Genomic DNA, 10557 nt, shown 5'->3' with positions numbered 1-10557 from the left:
AATGTATAATATAAATATAATATGAAATAAGAAGAAAAGATAAACTCTTATACCAACACACCTTTCACTATATACACTATTACAAACAAGACATTTAACAACAGTTAAAATGAGCTTTTCACAGTGGTTTTGAGAGTGACGTCTATGCCATTGATGTAAAATTTAGAGGATTTCATGGTGGTTTAAGAATCGCTGTGGTATGTGACTTTTCATGGTGATCATATGAATAACTGCCATGAATTTTTTTTTAGTTTACCTTTCATCCTATTGATTAAGATGGAACGAGGAAATAAAGCTCTAAGGGAAGGGGTTTGAGAATCAATCAACCAACAGCCTATCACCAGTTAAAAACATTCTGATGGAGCAAACGTAGATTCTTTCTCATCGTAATAGCATTACCTAGCTTCATCTTCAACTACCAGATTGAGGCCATTAAAATTTAATAAAGGTAAAATTAAAGATTCGGGTATGATAAAATTCATGAATTTTAGACTATCAAACTCTTATCTACAAAATGAGCGAAAGAGAAATCAGATCGATTCAAGCTTTCAAGTATTAATGTATGTTTAAACAAGGAAAAGGAACAAAAATCAGATCTATTTAAGGTCAGAATAAACATCATATTTTTAACCCAAAAAAAAAAACCAAACCACAAAAGTATGAAACCCATGGAAAGAATGGAGGAGAAAGGATGAAAAACTCATAAATAAGAATGAAGAGGATGAGGTGATGAAAGAACATGGCGGAGATGATAGAAGCAAAGGATAAATGCTAACAAAGGTAGGAGGAGGGAGAAAATCGAGTAGAAGTGGTAATGGGGGAACTATAAGCTTTGATTTGAAAAAGTGAAAACTATCACGTGATGGATAGGGTTTTAAAATTTTAATAGACTTTTTAAGGCGTTTATTTAAAAAAACTTTTTACGACGGGTTTCTTAAAAACTGTCGTCAAAAGAATTTTTCATGGCGGTTTTTTGGATAACCATCATGAAAAGTAAAATTTACTTTCTTATAATTACAAAAATACTACCGTCATGTTTTTTACAATTTTTTTCTGATGACCGCCATAAATTAGTGTCGTGAAAGCTCTTTTTTATAGTAGTGATAGTCAATAGTTTCTTATAATAAAAGATATTTGAACCATTAGTCTTGTGGGCTACATTATTTATAGCTTTTAAATAAAAATTCTAATTATCATAATTTTCTCTTATAAACAACTGTATAATGATTTTTTAAAGAATCAAAACTATATGGTTTTAGGTTATTTAATAAAAAAATAAAGACATGTGGCTTTTAGATATTTAAATAGAACATCAAAGATATATGACTTTTGGCTATAAGATAAAAAGTCAAATTTATATGACTTTCAGCCATTTAACATCAAAATAAAAAAGAAAACAAAGATGTTGTCTTTTGGCCATACATTAGAAAGTTAAAGTTATATGGCTTTTAATCATTTAATAAGAAAAAAAATCAAACATATATATAACTTATAGCTATAATATCTTGTTATATGGCTTCTAGCTATTTAATCAGATACAGACAAATCATATATAAATGGCTTTTGGCTATAAAATAGGAAATCCAAATTATATGACTTCTAACCTTTTTATAAGATAAAGAAAAATTATGGAATGTATTCAGATATGTTTGTAATGCGTTGGGTGTAGCTATGTTGTTCTATTTGTATTATTTGTGTTCATAATTGGGCCTACCCTTTAGGCCTAGATGCCTATAAATGCTCTTGTTGTATTCAAGTTCTGGTGTGAGACCATATCAATAATACAAAGGTATTATTTTCAGTATGTGGGTTCAGTCCTTTATCATGGTATCAGAGCTTTGGTCTATGGTTTGTAGAAGTCTTCAACTTATGAAAGATGCAGCTTCGGTGGAACAAAAGAAAGTCCTCAACCCACGATACTTACTACAATCTACAGAGATCTTCAACTCTCAAGAATAACCAAAAAGTTTTGATTTCATGATCTTGACCAATAACTAGAAGGAAGCTTCGGTAGAAAGGCAGCTTCAACTTCACGCTCATGACTGACTCAACAATGACCAGAATCAAATGAATGTTGACAGGGGAGCGAGGGACAGTGACTGTGGCTGACACTTGCAAAATGGAGAATGTAATATCCTATTAAAAAAATTAAAAAAAATTAAAAAAAAAAAATAGAGTCAACTTTCCACCAAAAGTTGGTGGAAAGTTGAAATGTTACGGTGGAAATTTTGGGAGAGAGTGGAAAATGGGGTAGACGTGTGGAAAAAAATGGGATTAGGAAGACTTAGGGGGAGAGAAGGAAGACTTTGGGGAGGAAAAGTAATTGCACGAAGGAAAAATGGTAAAGGGTAGTTAGAAGTTGCAGCATAAAAGGGAGAGGGGATGCAGAAGTTGGGAGAGAACGCGTGAGAGAGAGAGGGGAGGAGAGAAAGAGAGCGAGAGAGAAATAGAAAGAGCGTAGCAGCAGTCTTCGTGAAGGAGAAGGCTAAGCTTTGAAGATATTTTAGGTACATGAAATTATCTCTTTTCATCAAACTTTCTTCATAAATATTTCATATATATTTTATGCTTCCTAATAGTAGTATTATCATAGTGATTAGAGAAAATTTTGAGACTTGTATATGATCTAACTATTGAGTTTTGACAAAAGATGACTATAGAAATTTAGAAGTAAATGAGTTGTTAATTTTAATCGGTTTAGATTTCTCTATTTGCTAGTTTTAGTATTTAAATTAATTTATTTAGTGGAAAATCTGTTATGTATGAGATATACCATATTTTTACCGATTAAATTTAAGTTAAATAATTTATTTGGGTTGTTTGATATATTATTGAGATTTTAATCGGTGTAGTTTTATTTATTGGGTGACGGAAAGTTTTAAAATAATTATTGTAGCTAAAAAGTTTATTATTTATGGAAATATATATATATGGTAGTTATACCATTAAAGTTTTAATTATATTATTTAGTTATAAATATTTGAAGTATTATTGAAATTTTTGATAGTTTGATTTTGAGGTTTAAACTTAAAAAGAGTGTTTTTAGAATTTAGAACATAATAATTTTATATTTAGAAATTGTTGAAAATCCTTTTTATTAAGGTAAATAATTTGGAGGTGGTAAATAAATAATTTGGGGTTGTTAGAAATTTTAAGTTGTTTTTAAAATACTTAATAATTTTTGAGTTATGAGAGTTGCAGGAATTTAGAGTAAAAAAAAAAATTTAAATAATATAGAGAAGTTTAATTAATTAATTTATTAGTTTATATTAATATGTGGTTATATTAATTGTGTAGATTAATTATTGGTTGAGCAAAGGATTGACCTTGTGGTAATCCTTAGTATTGCTTTGGCGAGAGGTAACCACTTTCCACTTGTTATATGTGCTAATATGTTGTTTGTGAGTATTTTGCTGTTTTTAGAATAATATTTGATATTTGGAACTTGAATAGATATGTTATATCTTTTGAGCTATGAAAATTGTCTTGTGGGATTTTGGAATTGTGATTGAGAAGTTTGGAAAAGATATATGATTTATATCTTATGGATTATACTGGGAAAATATTGAGACATTTTTGTTATATTGTGAATGGTTGGTTGTTATTTGGATTTTGGATTGAGCGCTATCCTACCACGTGGTAAGGCCGCCATTGGTGCACATTGGTGGGCTTCTTCCTTCGTCCCTAGAGTAAGGGATAGACCTTTGTGGCTTTGTATTCGTCCCCCAAAGAGTGGGATAGGCCTATAATAAGGGATGGACCTTTGTGACTACTTAATCGTCCCTTAAAGTGTGGGATAGGCCTATAGGTCGATTTGATCCCCTATAGTGAGGGATAGACTTATGTGGCTTGTGTGTTAACCCCCGTAATGAGGGTTTGGATGATTGAGATTATTTGAATATACATATTTGTATTTGTCATCGATATATATATTGAGATTTCATAACTGTCCCACTTGACACCTCACGAGCACGTGTTAGTATGTATGATGAGTTGGAAAGTTGGTTACTGAGGCGTTTGTCTTACCCCGTGGTTTAACATTTTCAGGCGATAGTTCCGGTGGTGGCCTATCAGGAAAGGCTCCGGAGGCATAGTGTGCTGTTATAGCTTGTATAGCCTCCCTGCTTTTGTTCTATGTGCTGACTTGTTATATATTGCCACATAGGGCTCATCTACTATCATGATGTAAAATAATACTTTTAATTACTACTATCTGGTATGATAGGGCGTGAGGAGGCCCGAGACATTCTAGACTCTACGTGTAACGCTCCTTTGAAAGTGTTGACTTTTGACTAATGAGCTCTATAGTTTATATTAAACTGATTTATCAGTTCGTATGGTTGAAAATATAAGATTGGTTTGGGCTAATGGTTGAATGATATTTCTGGACTTTGGAAGTCCAAGGCCAAAGGTAACAATCGATGTTACTCTTATTATAAGTTTATTTCTTTTAACCATGATAGCGATTTTAAAATTTTAAGTTTTCTTCTTTTCTATCATGGTTAATCATTCAAATAAATTGTTGGATTTAATCTAAAATGGTTTTGAAAGAGCGGTCTTCACAATTTGGTATCAGAGCCATAAAGTGAAAAGCCCCGAGCCTCTGTCTCCTGAGAGTGTGGCGAAGGGAGGATCTCCGTAGGGGATGCCTGGGTAACCAGGTGGCAAACTGATAGGTACCTTGTGATGCCACGCGGTGGGGACCTAGCACTGGGGACCCTGCAGCCAAGAGGGCTGGGGACCTTGCAGTGGGGACCCTGCACCGTAGTCTCTTCACAATTTGGTATCAGAGCCAGGTTTCGATCCTGGGACCTGTGGGTTATGGGCCCACCACGCTTCCGCTGCGCCACTCTGATACCAAAACACGCCTGTGTGGTAAACACAGTGGCTCCCGCTGGAGTTGACACTTTCAACATGTAAGACAAATCATACATTGGAAATTTAAACTTTTGAGCACATTCCGCAGCAATAAAAGAATGAGTGGCACCAGAATCAAACAACACAGGTATATCATGTCCTTGAAGAGAGACAGTACCTCTAATCAGGTTAGGAGACATACCAGCTTCCTCTCTAGTCAAAGCAAAAACTCTCCCGGGCACTGTGGATCTGAAACTAGGAGTTTGCTGCTGCGTTTTTGGACAATTGCGAGCTATATGTCCAAACTTATGGCATCTGTAGCATTCCAAACATTGTCCTGGATGATTCTTCCCACATCTCGAGCAAGGACCGCCAACACTCGGTGTGGATCTGGTAGGCTCACGGTAAAAGCTCTGATTTCCTCCCATACGGCTCCCCTGAGCCTGTCTCCTCTGCATATAGCCTCTACGGGCTAAATCCTTCTGATTCTGGTTCTTGCCTCTGCTGAAGCTCCCTGAGCTCCCATAACTGTAGTTATTCTTTTTATTAATTCCTCCCATTGGCCTCATAAAACCAGAGAATCTGCCCTGATTATCCCGACGTCGGCTCTCCTCTACCTCTCGGGTTCTGCGAGCTGTCATCCTGAGTTTTGTGCAGGCATCCTCGAAACTCTTAAACTCATATAAGGCCATTTGCTGCTTCAACTCTGGCCTCGCCCGTTCTATCAATTGTCGGGCCATCCACTCTGGGTTATCATTATGCTGCAGATAGGTAACATGCTTGGAGAGGTCAATATACTTGGCAATAAACTCATCCTCATGCATGTTCTCTTGTCGAAGAGCATAAAAAGCTGTTTCTTTTTCTTGTCTCATGGCTGGGGGAAAGTAGTGATCAAAGAATATCGGTTTGAATTCGTTCCAAGTAATCCCCGAGTCATCTATGCCGCTTACGCTCCTCCACCACCTCTTAGCTCGGTCCCTCAATAAGACTACTGCTGCTTGTACCTTTTGGTAGGTATTACAACCACAAGCTTTAAATATTGTCTCCATATCATCAATCCAAGCCTCAGCTTTGTCAGGATCCATACCCCCATCAAACGTCTTTGGGTGATGACGCTCTATATCCTTCCATACACTTTTAAGGTTCACTGCTTCTTCTTTTTCTGGTCGCCTTTGTGAACTACTATCTCCTCTGGTTCCTTCAATAGAACCCCTGTGGGTGACAGAATTTCCCACAGACGGTCCAGGAAGCCCATTCCCTTCAAACTCTTCCACAGCTTTCTTGACTCTCAAATCTTCCTCCATCTTCCGTACTCTCTCATCTACCATAGTAACTACCACTTCCCTTAACTGTTGCAGTAAAGTCTCCTGGTTAAACTGCAGAGGATTCGGTGGTTGATTAGGCGGGTTTGTGGATTCATCCCCACCTTGATCGGTTTGTCGGGATCGCGTTCGTACCATCCTCCCCACCTAAGGATGGAACCCACCAAAAGAAACACAAAGTAAGGACAAGCACAGACACAAAGTAACAGGGAAGGTTATGTGAGATTATTATATATTGCCACTAAATGCAATGTAATGCAACTCAGTTCACAGAATCTTTAGCTCTGTGATTGATTTGATTTGTCTACCCCTCAAGGGTATTGACGTGATTATTGGTATGGATTGGCTATCAGCAAATAATGCCATTCTGGATTGCAAAAGGAAGATAGTAACTCTTCCTTTGTGCGCTACGATAGTTGAGGCTATTAATGGTCGTTTGTGATTGTCTGCTACTCAAGCAACTAAGTGTATTCAGAAGGGTTGTCAGGCGTATGCTGTTTTCTTTTCTGTTAGTACGGATAAAGAAGTTGTTATAGACCAAATCGAGGTAGTAAAGGAGTTTCCTAAGCTATTTCCTGAGGAAATATCCGGTTTACCTCCTGAAAGGGAAGTTGAATTCTCCATTGAGCTAGTACCAGGGACAACTCCAATTTCTAAAGCACCGTACAGAATGTCACCTTCTGAATTGGCAGAGCTGAAAAAGCAAATCGAAGAGTTACTTGAAAAAGGATTTATTAGACCAAGTGTCTCCCCGTGGGGATCACCAGTACTGTTTGTGAGAAAGAAGGATGGGAGCCTGAGATTGTGTATAGATTACAGGCAGTTGAACAAAGTGACTATTAAGAACAAATATCCTTTGCCCAGGATTGATGACTTGCTAGATCAATTAATGGGGTCAGCGGTGTTTTCCAAGATTGACTTAAGGTCTGGATATCATCAATTAAGAGTCAGAGCACAGGACATCCCAAAGACAGCCTTTCGTACCAGATACGGACATTATGAGTTTCTAGTAATGCCTTTTGGTTTGACGAATGCTCCAGCGGTGTTTATGGACTATATGAACCGGATCTTTAGACCGTATTTGGACAAGTTTATTGTAGTGTTTATAGATGATATCCTGATATACTCTAAGAATGAGGAAGAACACCGAGAGCATCTTTACATTGCATTGCGAATATTGAGGGATCATCAGTTATATGCTAAGTTAAGCAAGTGCGAGTTCTGGCTTAGAGAAGTGAAGTTCTTAGGCCATGTAGTATCTGCCGAGGGAGTAGCTGTTGATCCTAGCAAGGTTGATGCTGTATTGAAATGGGAAACACCAAAATCTGTGACGGAGGTAAGAAGTTTCGTGGGCTTAGCTGGGTATTACCGAAGATTCATCAAGGGATTTTCTCAGATTGCCATGCCTCTAACTAAGTTGACCAAGAAAGACCAATCATTTATCTGGAGCGAAAAGTGTGAGGCAGCTTTTCAAGAACTGAAGGCTAAGTTGACCACGGCTCCAGTGTTGACTATTCCAGATCCTAGTAAACCATACACCCTTTACACTGATGCTTCACTTAAGGGTTTAGGGTGTGTCCTGATGCAGGAAGGAAAGGTGGTTGCCTATGCATCTAGGCAATTAAGGCCACACGAGGAAAATTATCCTACACATGACCTGGAATTAGCAGCGGTGGTTTTTGCATTGAAGATCTGGAGGCACTACTTATATGGATCACAATTTGAAGTCTTCAGCGATCACAAGAGCCTGAAGTATTTAATAGATAAGAAGGAACTGAATAATAGACAACGTAGGTGGATGGAATTCATCAAGGACTATGACTTTGAGCTTAAGTATCATCCGGGTAAAGCCAATGTGGTTGCAGACGCTTTGAGTAGGAAAACGGTGCATGTGTTTCACATGAGTTTGGAGGAACACTACTGCTTAGAGAGATTGAGAGATCTCCAAGTGGTGCATGAGGCTCCAGCCACTCTACAATCAATTTTGGGTGATTATGAGTTCTTTCGAGACTTGAAGGTTGCACAGATGGAGGATGATCGGTTACTAAGCATCCGAGAGGAAGTGGAGACCCATGGTGTGCCTGATTATGAAATTGGTGAAGAAGGAATCCTAAGGTACAAGAAGAGGATTTGTGTCCCTAATAATGAGGAAATCAAAAGGACTATTCTAGAAGAGGCGCATCGAAGTAATTACACAATACACCCAGGGATAACCAAGATGTACCAGGACTTGAAAAAGAACTACTGGTGGCCAAAAATGAAGAGGGACGTCACAAATTTTGTGCTGAAGTGTCTGACATGTCAAAAGGTCAAGATAGAACATCAGAGACCTCCAGGACTATTAAAGAATCTTGATATTCCCCAATGGAAATGGGATAGTATTTCCATGGATTTCATTACTGGTATGCCAAGAACCCCGGCTGGCTATGATGCGATATGGGTAATTGTAGATAGATTGACTAAGTCAGCGCACTTCCTGCCTATCAAGAGTACTTACTCTTTAGAACGATTGACAAAGCTGTATATAGATGAGATTGTTCGACTTCATGGAGTGCCAGAGTCTATCATTTCAGATAGGGACCCGAGGTTTACATCGAACTTCTGGCAGTCATTACATGAAGCCATGGGCACTAAGCTCAAGTTTAGTACTGCTTATCATCCTCAGACTGATGGACAGACTGAGAGGACGATTCAGACTCTCGAGGACATGTTGAGGGCCTGCGCTATAGAGCTAAAGGGTAGTTGGGACACTCACTTGTCATTAGCTGAGTTTGCCTATAACAACAGCTATCACACTAGTATTCAGATGGCACCATATGAAGCTTTGTACGGGAGGAAATGTAGATCTCCACTTTGTTGGACTGAATTAAGTGAAAGAACAATTATTGGCCCAGATTTAGTGGACATCACAACCAGAAAGATTGAGCTGATCAAGCAGAAGTTGTTGATGGCCCAAAGTCGACAGAAGAGTTATGCAGATCGTCGGAGGAGGCCTTTAGAATTTGAAGTGGGTGATCATGTATTTCTGAAGGTTTCACCGGTCACTGGTGTTGGTAGATCCATCAAAGCCAAGAAGCTTACACCCCGATTTATGGGTCCTTATGAGATTTTAGAGCGGATTGGACCTGTTGCATATCGAATTGCGCTGCCGCCACATCTTTCCAGTTTACACGACGTGTTCCACGTGTCACAGTTGAAAAAGTATCATCCCGATCCGTCTCATGTTATTGAGCCTGAAGAGGTGGAATTGCGAGATAATTTGACCTATCCAACAGAACCAGAGCGGATTTTGGACGTTAAGGACAAACAATTAAGGAACAAAACTATCCGTCTTGTTAAGGTCTTTTGGAAGGGCATGAGTCCCGGTGATGCTACTTGGGAGACAGAGGAACGGATGCGTTATGAGTACCCTTACCTGTTTTCTTAGTAAGCACTTTGACTTACTTTTGTTTTTACTTCTTGTGTGTGGTTGTTTGAATTTTGAGGACAAAATTCTTATTAGGCGGGGAGAATTGTAATATCCTATTAAAAAAATTAAAAAAATTAAAAAAAAAAATAGAGTCAACTTTCCACCAAAAGTTGGTGGAAAGTTGAATGTTACGGTGGAAATTTTGGGAGAGAGTGGAAAATGGGTAGACGTGTGGAAAAATGGATTAGGAAGACTTAGGGGGAGAGAAGGAAGACTTTGGGGAGGAAAAGTAATTGCACGAAGGAAAATGGTAAAGGGTAGTTAGAAGTGCAGCATAAAAGGGAGAGGGGATGCAGAAGTTGGGAGAGAACGCGTGAGAGAGAGAGGGAGGAGAGAAAGAGAGCGAGAGAGAAATAGAAAGAGCGTAGCAGCAGTCCTCGTGAAGGAGAAGGCTAAGCTTTGAAGATATTTTAGGTACATGAAATTATCTCTTTTCATCAAACTTTCTTCATAAATATTTCATATATATTTTATGCTTCCTAATAGTAGTATTATCATAGTGATTAGAGAAAATTTTGAGACTTGTATATGATCTAACTATTGAGTTTTGACAAAAGATGACTATAGAAATTTAGAAGTAAATGAGTTGTTAATTTTAATCGGTTTAGATTTCTCTATTTGCTAGTTTTAGTATTTAAATTAATTTATTTAGTGGAAAATCTGTTATGTATGAGATATACCATATTTTTACCGATTAAATTTAAGTTAAATAATTTATTTGGGTTGTTTGATATATTATTGAGATTTTAATCGGTGTAGTTTTATTTATTGGGTGACGGAAAGTTTTAAAATAATTATTGTAGCTAAAAAGTTTATTATTTATGGAAATATATATATATGGTAGTTATACCATTAAAGTTTTAATTATATTATTTAGTTATAAATATTTGAAGTATTATTGAAATTTTT

General features: G+C 37.4%; 1 non-coding gene across 1 annotated transcript; it reads right to left on the bottom strand.

The window, feature by feature from the left end:
* Nucleotides 1-4784: 4784 nt before the first annotated feature.
* On the bottom strand, nucleotides 4785-4856 carry TRNAM-CAU (transfer RNA methionine (anticodon CAU)). Its single transcript has one exon. It is a non-coding gene; the product is annotated as a tRNA-Met (tRNA).
* Nucleotides 4857-10557: the final 5701 nt, after the last annotated feature.

Source organism: Neltuma alba, unplaced genomic scaffold (genome assembly GCF_004799145.2).
Source record: "Neltuma alba isolate B1F8T4 unplaced genomic scaffold, ASM479914v2 tig00010386_pilon, whole genome shotgun sequence".
Taxonomy (NCBI): Eukaryota; Viridiplantae; Streptophyta; class Magnoliopsida; order Fabales; family Fabaceae; genus Neltuma; species Neltuma alba.
This window is presented reverse-complemented; position numbering and strand designations above follow the sequence as displayed.